At 43.6% G+C, this 12,971-nt stretch overlaps 1 protein-coding gene across 1 annotated transcript in view; it reads right to left on the bottom strand.

The window, feature by feature from the left end:
• Positions 1–1,514, bottom strand: part of LOC109920709 (adhesion G-protein coupled receptor D1-like) — a 26,810-nt gene extending 25,296 nt beyond the window's left edge. Inside the window, exons 1-2 of the mRNA XM_048611763.1 lie at positions 1,426–1,514; positions 288–383 (exon numbers count right to left, since the gene is read on the bottom strand). The gene's annotated coding sequence lies outside the window, so the exon portion shown is untranslated. The remainder of the gene's footprint in view (positions 1–287; positions 384–1,425) is intronic.
• Positions 1,515–12,971: the final 11,457 nt, after the last annotated feature.

Here is a 12,971-nt window from a genome sequence, read left to right on the forward strand (position 1 = left end):
AATATACACAGGATCTAGCTGTGGGCTGTACCCCAATATACACAGGACCTAGCTGTGGGCTGTACCCCAATATATGTGAAAGGGTTCAGTATAAACAACTGAAAATGAGCAAAATAACATTTTAACATTTTGAACAATTTTCAATTACTGTGACAGCAATGGCATCTTGGCTGATGAATGTTATTCCTAATTAGTGATGTGTTAATTAGGCCCTCCCTTAAAATTATTTATAATTTATAATTTTGTCTTGGCCTCACATTGGCAAAGGCAAATCGATAAATTCTCACCTACAATTGTCGAGAGATTAGAGAAGGCAGAGTCAATGGTGTAGACAGAGGAAGAGTTATAGGAGGGAAGCACAGTGAAGTTGTGGATTCGGAGTACTGAAGGAAGAAAAGCACACACTATGAGATTGACAACAAACAGTGAGACCATACAGCAAATCATGGTGCTTACAACATCAACAACAGAATACAGCGAGAGAAATCAAACAGCAAACACAATAAAATGTTCAAAGCTTCAAGGCATTTCATCACTGCATGACAATATTTATAGAAAAAGCGAGGGCAAGAGTCATTGGGGGGAAGAGAGTGGACAAGATTATTTAGAAAGTATCACAGTGTAGTTGCTGCTCCAACCTAGTCCTCACAAGCCTCCTCCCACCCCCCCTTCATCTTGCTCTATCACCCTCTCTTTCTAATGCTTTTTCCCTTGGGAGAAATACAATGGAAATCCATCATAACATGGTTCAAGATATTGCAAATAACCTCATGGTATAAGATCCCATCGATTCCAACAGGGTTAACTCCTTATTTACATCTAGTTAAAAACTGAAGGTTCCTTAGTAACTGAGACTAGCTCTAATACGCTTTCACTTTTCGGACCCTGATGTTCTCTTAAATTCCCCCCTGGATTTATGCGTGACTCTGATAGACTCTAGTTTTCTTCTCACCCACAATGAAAATATCTTCTCCACTTCTCCCCCATTAAACCCATTTAAATCTTACAACCACAATCAAGACATCCTGCAGCTTTTCAGAATCAAAGCGAGGAAGCCTGTTCATTCTTTCTTGACAGTTACAAACTTTCAGTTCTGACATCATTCTTGTAATTATTTTTAATAACTTCTTCAGTTTCCCTGGTCTGTTCCCTTTCTGTAATATGGAAACCAGAACTGTTCACAGACTCCAGAAGTAATCTCAGCAGAGGTTCGATATAATTTGACATGACTCCTCTTCATTTCAATCCTGTCCTTGTTTTGTTTGCAATAAAACCTACAAAAATGGCAAATCTCCTACTGGGTTATAACTACATTTGGGAAGTTTGCAGCAATCGTACAGAGTGCTGGAAGGTGTAAGGGAAGAACAAGAGATTGTCACTAATAGGAGGGAGAGTGTGGACTTATTTCACTGAGAATATCATAACCTGTTTGACTTCCATTCACGTTGCACAGCTCGTTTAGTCCCGCCACTGTATCCAGAGGCCAATAATGAGACGCTGATTCTAGCACCTGGAAACCTAAAAACAGCTGGTTAGGGTCAGTGTCGGTGTCTGTTACAGTATAATCCACTCAGAAATCCCAACATACATTGGAATATTTACTAATTCACAGACTAAACAAAGAGGCAGTTAGCATGCGCACACAGTCAGCATATACACACAGCAAGCGTACAGTTATCATGTGCACACAGCATGTACACACAGTTAGCATGCACACACAGCATGTACAAACAGTCAGTGTGCGCACACAGTTAGCGTATACACACAGCATGTACACACAATTAGCATACATGCACAGTTAGCATGCACACACAGCATGTACACACAGTTAGCGTACACACACAGCATGTACACACAGTTAGCGTACACACACAGCATGTACACACAGTTAGCGTATACACACAGCATGTACACACAGTTAGCGTATACACAAAGCCTCCCCAGCCAGCAGCAGCAATTAGCAGAAAGCTTTGCAAAGATTCATTTCAGGAAAAACTGTTGAACTTTTGTAAAATTAGCATGAGCCACTCTCCCCTTCCCACACCCCCACCACCACCATGAGGGGTAGGGAGTGGCGCAGTCATAATGTCACCGGGCTAGTGACCCCAAACCCTAGGCACATGTTCTGGGGACATGGGTTTGAAACACACCTTGGCAGGTAATGTCAGTGAAAGATCACAGACAGAAACTTAATTGAATACCATGACTCGTCTGATGAGTTTCTCAACCCTCACAGAGTAGAGCAGTGAATCATTCACTCACTAAGTTCTTTTAATTAATTCTGGGCCAGCATATATTGCCCATCCTAATTGCCCAGAGAGCAGTTACGCCAACCCCATTGCTGTGGGTCTGGAGTCACATGAAAACCAACTGTGTAAGGTTGGCAGATTTCCCTCCCTAAAGGACATTAGTGACCCAGACGGGTTTTTACAACAAGTAGCATTGTTTATATGATCACACTCAGGTTAACGTTTAATTCCAGATTTTAATTGAATTCAAATTTCACCATTTTCCATGGTAGCATTCAAACCTATGTCCCAGAACATTAATCTGCAGTTCTGGATTACTAGGCCAGAGACATGACCACTACACCAGCACCTCCCAACAAACATTAACAATCTGATTGGTCAAGACATCAACTTTCCTTCTCTGGCCACGGTCATCTCTACCAGAGCCAGTAGGGAGGCACAGTCCTTCTCAGGAGAAGGATTTAAATGTTCCAGGAAAGCTCTCACACCCATCAGGTATGAGTATCCAGGAAGATTTCAACTCGGATTTCCAACCCTGAGCTCCATTCTCTAATCTCAGGGACTTTGCAGAATGGGATTTGAATCAGAGGCCAGTGGTTTAATTCTAACGCAGACATAAGAAATACACAAAACAATTTGGGATATCTGAGACACTGTGCTGCCTGAAAGGACAGAGGAAGCAACTTCATCAACAACTTTCAAGAAGAAACCGTAAAGGAGAATTTTGCAGGATGGTCGGAAAAAGACAGTGGTGTACGACAAACAAAATGGTTCCTTAAAAGAGCCAGCACAGCACAATGGGCCAAATGGCACCTTTCCATGCTGTAAGGTTTAATGTTGGATGGTATATTCAGTTGAGGAATGAGTCAATCTACAGTCTGTGATCATGAATTCCCAATCGGAGAGTTCACATCACTTAATAGCAGTATCCCAGCACAGGAATAACAACTTGGGATGTTTCTTTAAACTTTAAGTCCTAACCACATCAAAAAAAGCAGAATTATTATTTGATATTTGAACCAGAGAATAATCTTCAACAACATTTCACAAGGATTTTGTTAGGTGCAGTGAGGATTTTTCCATCTGGAATGATTTAAACATTTAAACTGTGAATTCTGACTCCAGTAAAGGAACTATCAGATCCTGCTCTTTACACTGTGTGTGAGATCATCGTTTACATTACCTCACTCATGACTTTATAAATCTTTGCATCACTTTGTCCCACAGAGACAATCTTTACAATGAGTTGCACCACCTCACCGTCATCTTTGAATGATGCTCACGATGATTAATTTGCTGTAATTGTTTGAGAAATGATTTTACACTTTTAATAAAAGCATGAAGCTGGAAGCTGGACTGTGCAGAGATTTTTCAGCTGGTGTTGAACTGAAGGGTCCAATTTGGTGTGGGGGGTGCCCACTTGGACACAGGGAACAGGACATTGATCACGGAACACTCTAACCGGAGACAATCCTCTCCTGGAATTGGTGGTGGGCCTGATTTAAACTGGGCTGAAGAAGGCCCCTCCCAAACCCCAGTGCCACATGACAGCAGACAGTTTTCACCAGCCACATCAATTTGTCTTTGATGGGACCATCAGATGGGAAAACCTCACACATTATTACTGACCCTGCCCCCTGCTGCCAAAGGCCTGGGGTAATTCCAAACTCCTTGTGATTGGTTCATTGTCCCTTTGGGCAATGAACTACTGCCTGAGATCTCTGTACTCCTCATATCCTGCTCACTTCAGTGTTCCTTAATTCTGTTGCTCCGTCATTGAGAGCAGAACCTTCAGCTGCAGAGGCTCCAAGCTGTGGAATTCCCCAACTCCCTCATCTCTTCTGAGATTTCTTCACAGTGAAGGCCGAGGGGGGACTGTGTTCTGCACAGAGTGTACTGTGCGTGCAGACCATCTTGCTCGGAGTCTGTCATTTGGCCAACAACCCCCTCCCCGCAGCTTTGGGATTACTTAGAGTGCTGCTTCAGAAGTAGCCCCAACCCCACGTGATCCCAAAAGTCTCCTTTCCCCATTCCCACCCCACTTCCTGGGGTTCAGTATCGGATCACTGACAGGAAGGCCAATACCCTGCTCTTCATTTCCTCTAATGGTCAAAGGTGCAACAGATGCCATAAATCCCTGGATAATATAGGAGACACACAAGACCCAATTCGGAACTAGCTTCAGGACCTCATCCACAAGGAAATCCCGTCTCATATTTGGGATCCTCTATCCCAAAGAGCTGCCAATATTAATTATTGAATATATGAACATAAATTAGGAGACAAAGTAGACCATTCGGCCCTTTAATCCACTCTATAAGATCATGGTCTGCATTTCAAATTTCACATTCCCATCGATCCCTCGATAACCTTTGATCTGAGCCCAACACAAATCTATCCAATCCTCCTTAAAAATATTCGACAACACTGCCCCTATCTCTCCTGAATTAGAGAGCTCCAAAGTCTCACAACCTTAGGAGAGAAAAGAATTCCCCATATCTCTGTCCTAAAAGGGGACCCCTAATTTTAAACCAGTGCCCCCTACCCCCTTTCTGGACTGACCATCAAGAGGAAACATCCTGTCCACATTAACCTTGTCCAGACCATTCAGAATCTTATTCACTTCAATTCCGTCTCCCCTCACTCTTCTAAATCCCAGTGGGAACAAGCACAGTCTGTCCAACCCTTCCTCATTAAACAACCCAATCATTCCAGCCATGAATCTGGTAAACCTCTTCTGGATCATCTCCAATGTATTTATTTCCTTCTTTAAACATAAAGACAGTATTTGAGATTGTGGTCTCACCAATACCCTGTATAACTGAAGCATAACATCCTTCCTTTTATGTTTATTTCCTTTTATAATAACTGAGAGAATCCCATTATCCTATTGGATTACTTGCTGTATCTGCATGCAAACATTTTGTGACTCATATGGTAGAACACCCAGATCCCTCTGCACCTTGCAGTCCTGCAGGCTCTGTTGAAGTAAGACTCTGCTTTGTCATTCTTCCTACCAAAGTGAATGACTTCACATGTTCCTTCATTATACTCCATTTGCCGGATTTTTGCCCACTCACTCAGTCCCTATCTATGACTGTTTGAAACCTCTTTGTATCTTCTTCACACCTTACCTTCCTAGCCTTCTTGGTGTCATCCGCCAATTTAGTCAACACACCTTCATTCCCCTTGTCAGAGTCATTGATGTAAGTTGTAAAATGTTGAGTCCCCAGCATAGGGCTGAGGACCAATTAAGGAATACGGGACATTGCAAGTAAGTGGGAGCAGTGGAGAGGATCAGCCAAGACTGTAATGAATATGGGGCCAAGTGGCCTACACCATCTCACATTTTCCCTATTATCCCTGGTTTAGATACTATTGAATTTCTTCCCTCAAACGTTATGACATAGAATATAAATATTAATGAGTTAATATTAAAAACCAACAAATCTAAAACACGCTGTGAGAATAAAAAGCCTTGTAATGATCCAATTATGAACACATCATGTTGGCATAAACAATAAATGTTTTTCTAAACAATTCCAGATTTTAAAATGGACATATATTCTGCACCCAGAAAATCCAATTAAGCAATTCCTTTGTTTTGAAGAATGTTGTCAAGTTGATGTATTAATATCTTTTTACTGGCAATTACAACAAACTAAATGCTCAGAGAAAAATATGAAAATTGTTACAAGCTGTTGGTTAGTCTTATTTTTTTGTAACCACAAGCTGCATATTTGCTGCAAATATGCTTCCTCTCAATATTTGTCCAGAGATTCTGAACTGGTCCATATTGCTTAATTCAAAGGTTATTGCTGAAGGGTAAAATTAAACTGTTTGGCTTATATTCAATGTTAGCATTTTCAATCTGATGAAATGCCCTTTCAGCAAAGGCACAGATGGGCAGGATTGCCTATTCCTATGTGTCCAGGAGCTGGGCAGTATTCAGCACATAGTCGGATTTTCTTCTGGAAGCGGTAAGCATGAATGCCTTTTATTTCCAATCGCCAATTGGTAATAGGTATGGAAATTAGACTGTGGCTCAGAGAGGAATTATCTGCAAGGCCATCATATTTGTAAACCCTATTTGCATACAGAGAAACAAACAGACAGGACCATGATTAAAAAGATGGAGAAAATCTCTCTAAAATGCGTGAAACGGGGTAGAACGACAGCAATTTCCATTTAAATAGCACCTTTAATAGATTGAAATATCCCAAAGTGTTCACAGGAGCAATGATCTAACACAGATCAGACACTGAGCCATGGGTGATATTTGGACATTGAGCATAGGTTGAGTCAACTGGAAGGTTTCAGAGCACTTTATAAAAGAAAATACAGGCAAAGTGGTCTGGGAAGAAAATTTTAGAGCTTTGGCAAAACCTGACCAATATGATTCACATCAACAGCAACTGCCACGTGGCACCCACTGCGTTTCCCTTTGGGACATGAGACTGAACTTCAATAGGGATGAGAAACATCTGAGTTGTCTGTTGTTGGTTTTACTGGTTTAAGATACACTCTCCCTTGATTGGCTGTCTTGTTGGGTGGTCTGCTCAAAGCCCCTCCTCTGTGCAAAAACTCAAAACTCCCCTCCAGAGAATGAAAAACAACATCACTACAAAACAAACACTCGCATCGCTGACAGCTAGCCAATCAATCAGCAAGGTCAATACAATAAAGTTGATATTCCAGTTAGTTCAAGGTCAGGGTTAAAGGCCAGTTACAAAATTATCATGCAGATGTGAACACCAATCCCCAAGGAGGGATGAGTGATGTTGGAGACAGTTCAGCTCACATTCACTGAAATCACAATCGAGACAAAGAGCTAAATGAGCAGAACAGCTTTCAATCCCTTGAGACTGGGACGTTATGTACTGATCTCATTGAAATTTAAAAATTGTCAAAATTCCACAGGGTACTGAACCATTGCTCTTCCGCTTGGGGTAGCAGTGATGGTGGTAAAGGCACAAAATGTACTCTGGGTGAGGGATTTCAATGCCCACCACCAAGAGTGGCTCGGCACCAGTACTACTGATCGAGCTGGTCGGATCCTAAAGGACATAGCTGCTAGCCTGGGTCTGCGGCAGGTGGTGAGGGAACCAACAAGAGAGAAAAACATACTTGACCTCATCCTTACCAATCTGCCAGCTGCAGATGCATCTGTCGATGACAGTATCGGTAAGAGTGACCATTGCACAGTACTTGTGGAGACAAAGTCCCGCCTTCACATTGAGAACAACCTCCATCATGTTGTGTGGCACTATCACCGTGCTAAATGGGACAGACTTCGCACTGATCTAGCAACTCAGGACTGGGCATCCATGAGGCGCTGTGGGCCATCAACAGCAGCAGGATTGTACTCCAGCACAATCTGTAACCTCATGGCCCGGCATATCCCCCACTCAACCATTACCATCAGGCCAGGGGATCAACCCTGGTTCAATGGAGAGTGCAGGAGGGCATGCCAGGAGCAGCACCAGGCATGCCTGAAGATGAGGTGCCAACCTGGTGAAGCTACCAAACAGGACTACTTGCACCCCAAACAGCAAAAGCAGCAAGTGATAGGCAGAGCTAAGCGATCCCACAACCAATGCATAAACTCCTCAGATACTGAATCAGTCCATGTTCAAATGCAACAAGACCTGGACAATATCCAGGTTTCGGGCTAATTGTGACAACTAACATTCATACCACACAGGTACCATACAGTGACTGAATTAAACAAGAAGTTTATAAAATAATGAGGGGTATAGATACAGTTAATGGTAGTTGTCTTTTCCCTAGGACGGGGGATTTCAAGTCGGGGGGCACATTTTTAAGGTGAGAGGAGAGAGATTTAAAAAAGACAGGAAGGGCAACTTTTTTACACAGAGAGTGGTTCATGTATGGAATGAACTTCCAGGGGAAGTGGTGAATGTGGGTACAATTACAACGATTAAAGACACAATTGGTTAGCTACATGAATGGGAAGGATTTGGAGGAGTATGGGCCAGCAGTAGGCAGGTGGGACTAGTTTAGTTTGAGATTATGCTCGGCATGGACTGGTTGGACCGAAGAGTCTATTTCTGTGCTGTGACTCTGTAAGACAGAATCTAACCATCATCCCTTTACGCTTAATGGCGTTACCATCACTGAATCCCCCACTATCAACATTCTGGGGTTATCACCGACCAGAAACTCAAATCGACTCACCACATAAACACAGAGGCTACAGGAGCAGGCCAGAGGCCGGGAATACTGCAGCAAGCAACTCTCCTCCTGACTCCCCAAAGCCTGTCCACCATCTACAAGGCACAAGTTTGGAAATGTGATGGAAATACTCCCCACTTGCCTGGATGAGTGCAGCCCCAACAACACTCAAGAAGCTTGACACCATCCAGGACAAAGCAGCCCCCGCTTGATTGGCACCACATCCACAAGCATTCACTCCCTCTACCACCGACGCTCAGTAACAGCACAAGATGCACTGCAGAAATTCACCAAAGATCCTCAGACAGCACCCTCCAAACCTACGACCACTTCCATCTAGAAGGTCAAGGACAGCAGATACATGGGAACACCAACCCCTGCAAGTTCCCCTCCAAGCCACTCCCCAACTGACTTGAAAAAATCTCATCTTCCTTCACTGTTGCTGGGTCAAAATCCTGGAATTCTCTCCCTAAGAGCATTGTGGGTCAACCCACAGCACATGGACTGCAGCGGTTCAAGAAGGCAGCTCACCCCCACCTTCTCAAGGGGCAACTAGGGACAGGGCAATACCAGTCAGCAATGCCAACGTCCCAAAAATGAATAAAAGAAGATTAACTGTTCCCTCTGATTAGAATCCAGAATGCGTTGCGTAACTTTGAAATAGGTCACAAAACTCTGGAATTCTCATCCGCAACATTCTGCGAGTGTAAGATATTCAGTATTTCGGAGCAAAGGTGTTTAAAGTGGGTTGGTATATAGTTGGACAATGTGCTAATGAAATGACCTCATACTCAGCATCAAAGGGAGGGGAATAGTCTACATTCTGGGACAGGCCATGTGATGTTAGAGTCTGTATAGTTACAGGGCTAGTTTCACTCATCTGGCATTCCCCAAATTCAAAAGGGAGTGCATTCCTGAGACATAGCTAACAGTGTTTCTGTGCACTGTAGCTCCTTCAACCTCTGCTCTGGACCAACCCTGCCGGCTTTGAGTTAGCTGTCAGATTCTGCTCTGGATTGGGATAGATTGAATAAGCATTGCAATAATTTGTATTTAAATAGCAACTTGAACATGACAGAATTTCCTTGGGCACCTCATAGGAGGGTATTCAAAGAATTTTTTTCACTGACTCACTGAGGAGACAAGGCCAAAAACTATAGTAAAGGAGGTAGGGGTGTTATTAAGGAAGAAAGTGTAGAGGATTGGTTGAGACAGCCAGATAGTTTATTTCTCGGGCCTATGCAGAGGTGACGCTAGTTTATTTAAGTGTGCAACAAAGTTTTATTCAGTGTTTTGAAATGTTTACTTCACGTTTCAGTCTAGTTTCCAGCTCTTTCTACCATTTGATCACTTTTCTGTGGATCCACACCCAGGCTTCACTAATCAAGCATGGTGAGCATCAACAGTAAACAGGCTCTCACAATCAAACACAGAATTCAGGGACACAACAGAGAAGCTGAGGGAGGGGATTCCAGAGTTTAAGGTGCAGGTAGCTGGAGGAAAGGCTGCCAGTGACGGAGCAATGGAAATTGGGAAAGAGCACAAGGATGGAATTGGAGGAGCAGGGATAAGTAAGAAAATTTGGGGCTGAAGGGGTTTCCAGAGCAAGTGAAGTGTCAGGACATGGGAGCATTTACAAACAAGAATGAAAATTTTAATGTAAGTCATTGCTGGATCAATGCCAACAAACAAACCGGAACCTCAGAGCAGATTGAAGAGAAATGAACTTGCTGCCAGAATAATGCTCCTCTCTCAGGAACATTATACAAATGAGGGCACTTGCACCTGAATTGTCAATCACATCATCACACAGACATAGGTATGAAATATAATTAAAGTGGCCTATGTGCTCTTTTCTCACATAACACAAAAATTCTTTTAAACTCAACAAAACCAGAAACACAAAAGGCTTTTTCACTGTCAGTCAAGCTTCACAGAAATCCCATTCGACAATGTGGTCACCAGGCTCTCCTTTCTACAGCTGCTCTGCATTAGTGCAGTGTGATCGAGTGCTGACTCTGCTCCTATTTATCTCAGACATTACGTGGAAGCTTTCTTAAAATTCTCTGCTGGATTTTGTTTGAACTCCCAGGTGATTTCTGCCAATTTCTTTTCTCACCTTTCCACAAGTCAGGAGTGTGATGGAATACTCGCCACTTGCCTGGATGGGGGCAGCCCCAACAACACCCAATAAGCCTGACACCATCCAGGACAAAGCAGCCCCCGCTTGATTGGCACCACATCCACAAACATCCACTCCCTCCACCACCGACGCTCAGTAACAGCAGTGTGTACTATCTACAAGATGCACTGCAGAAATTCACCAAAGATCCTTCATCTTTATCTTCCAGACCCATAAGCTTTACCATCTCAATAACATTGGAGAAACTACTCAAGTACGTTCAAATCATAAGTTTTATAATTTGTTCTATAAGCAGAGAATGCTGGATCCACTTAGCAGGTCTGGCAGGATCTGTGGTAAGAGAAACAGAGTTAATGTTTTGAGTCCAGTGACTCTCCCTCAGAGCAGAAGGTGGCTGGAATAGTGATCATTTTATGATGTACAGAAAGGCGAGTGTGGGGTAAGGGAGCAATAGGAACAAATGATAAAGATCTCCCAGAGCGAGAGACAAAAGTGGTGCTAATGATATAGAAGAAGGATAGATGTTAATGGCAAAAGAAGTCAACTGTACTGAGAGCGAACCAATGCAAACAAGAGACTGGGGATGTAAGGTGAGGGAGTAATCCAGAGCGAGGACAGTACTCCTGGTCTGAGGCTGTTCAACTCAATGTTGAGCATTGAATGCTGACAGGGGAGGGGAAGGGAAGATGTGTTTGGTGGTGGCATCCTGCTGGAGGTAGGGGAAATGGTGGAGAGGATCCTTTGAGTGTGGGAGGAGGGGTGGAGAGTGAGGACAAGGGGAACCCTGTCATTTTTCTCGGAGGGAGGTGAAGGGGTGAGGGCAGAGGTGTGAGAAATGGGTCAGACAGAGGGCCCTGTGGAGTGGGAGAGTCTTTGGTTGAGGATAGAGGAGAATATGTCAGCAAGCCCTTGGTAAAAGAAACCATCATCAGAACAGATATGACAGAGATGGAGAAACTGGGAAAATGAATGGAGTCCTTACAGGGAGCAGGGTGTGAGGATGTGTGGTCAAGGTAACTGTGGGAGTCAGTGGGTTTGTGATGGATATTGGTGAACAACCTTTCCTCAGATATGAAGACAGAAAAGTCATGGAAGGGAAGGGAAGGGAAGAATCAGAGATAGACCAGGTAAAAATGAGAGGAGGGTAGAAATTGGAAGTGAAAGTGTTGAATGTTTACAACCCTGGACAAGAGCAGGAAGCAGCATCGATGATGTCATTGATGTACCAGGGAAAGAGTTGTAGGTTGTGCCAGAGTAGGACTGGAATAAGGAATGTTCAATGTACCCCACAAAGAGACAGGCAAAGCTAGGACATGTGTGGGTAACCATGGAGGAAATTGGTCTTTCACAGGATGAAGGCCACACTGATTCGGTCAATACATAGTACCCATTCTTAATTACCCTGGAGGAGGTATTAATGAGCTGTCTTCTTGAATCGCTGCCATTTCTGGGGTGCTGGGACCCCATCAGTGCTGTAAGGGACTTCATTCCTTGCTCAAACTGGGGGAATCGAACACATCAGAAACTGTTCTGTTGCACTTCATGTACTCATTCTGAGCAGTGATTTAGTTGTAGAATCATAGAGATGTACAGCACAGAAACAGACCATTCGGCCCAACTCGTCCATGCCGACTAGATAGCATAAATTAATCTAGTCCCATTTGCCAGCATTTGAGCCCCATATCCCTCTAAACCCTTCCTATTCGTATACCATCCTGACGCCTTTTAAATGTTGCAATTGTACCAGCCTCCACCACTTCCTCGGGCAGCTCATTCCATACACGCACCACTGTCTGTGTGAAAAAGTTATCCATTATGTCCCTTTTAAATCTTTCCCCTCTCACCTTAACCTATGCCCCTCTAATTTTGGAGTCCCACCCCTCCCCCTGGGCAAAAGACCTTGTCTATTTAGCCCATGCATGCCCCTCATGATTTTATAAGCCTTTATAAGGTCACCCCTCTAACTCCAACGCTCCAGGGAAAATAGCCTCAAACCTATTCAGCCTCTCCCTATAGCTCAAACCCTCCAGCTGTGGCAACATCCTTGTAAATCTTTTCTGAACCCCTTCAAGTTTCACTGCTTTCCTATAGCGGGGAGACCCGAATTGCACACAGTATTCCAAAAGTGGCCTAACTAATGGGACAACATGACGTCCCAACTCCTATACTCAATGCACTGACCAATAAAGGCAAGCGTACCAAACGCCGCCTTCACAACTCTGTCTACCTGCAACTCTCTTTTCAAGGAACTACGAACCTGCACTCCAAGGTCTCTTTGTTCAGCAACACTCCCCAGGACCTTACCATTGAATGTATAATCTACACATCCCTGAACACTATAGGCAATTTAGCATAGCCAATCCACTTAGTCAGTACTTCTTTGG

This window comes from Rhincodon typus, chromosome 24 (assembly GCF_021869965.1).
Source record: "Rhincodon typus isolate 14 chromosome 24, sRhiTyp1.1, whole genome shotgun sequence".
NCBI classification, from domain to species: Eukaryota; Metazoa; Chordata; class Chondrichthyes; order Orectolobiformes; family Rhincodontidae; genus Rhincodon; species Rhincodon typus.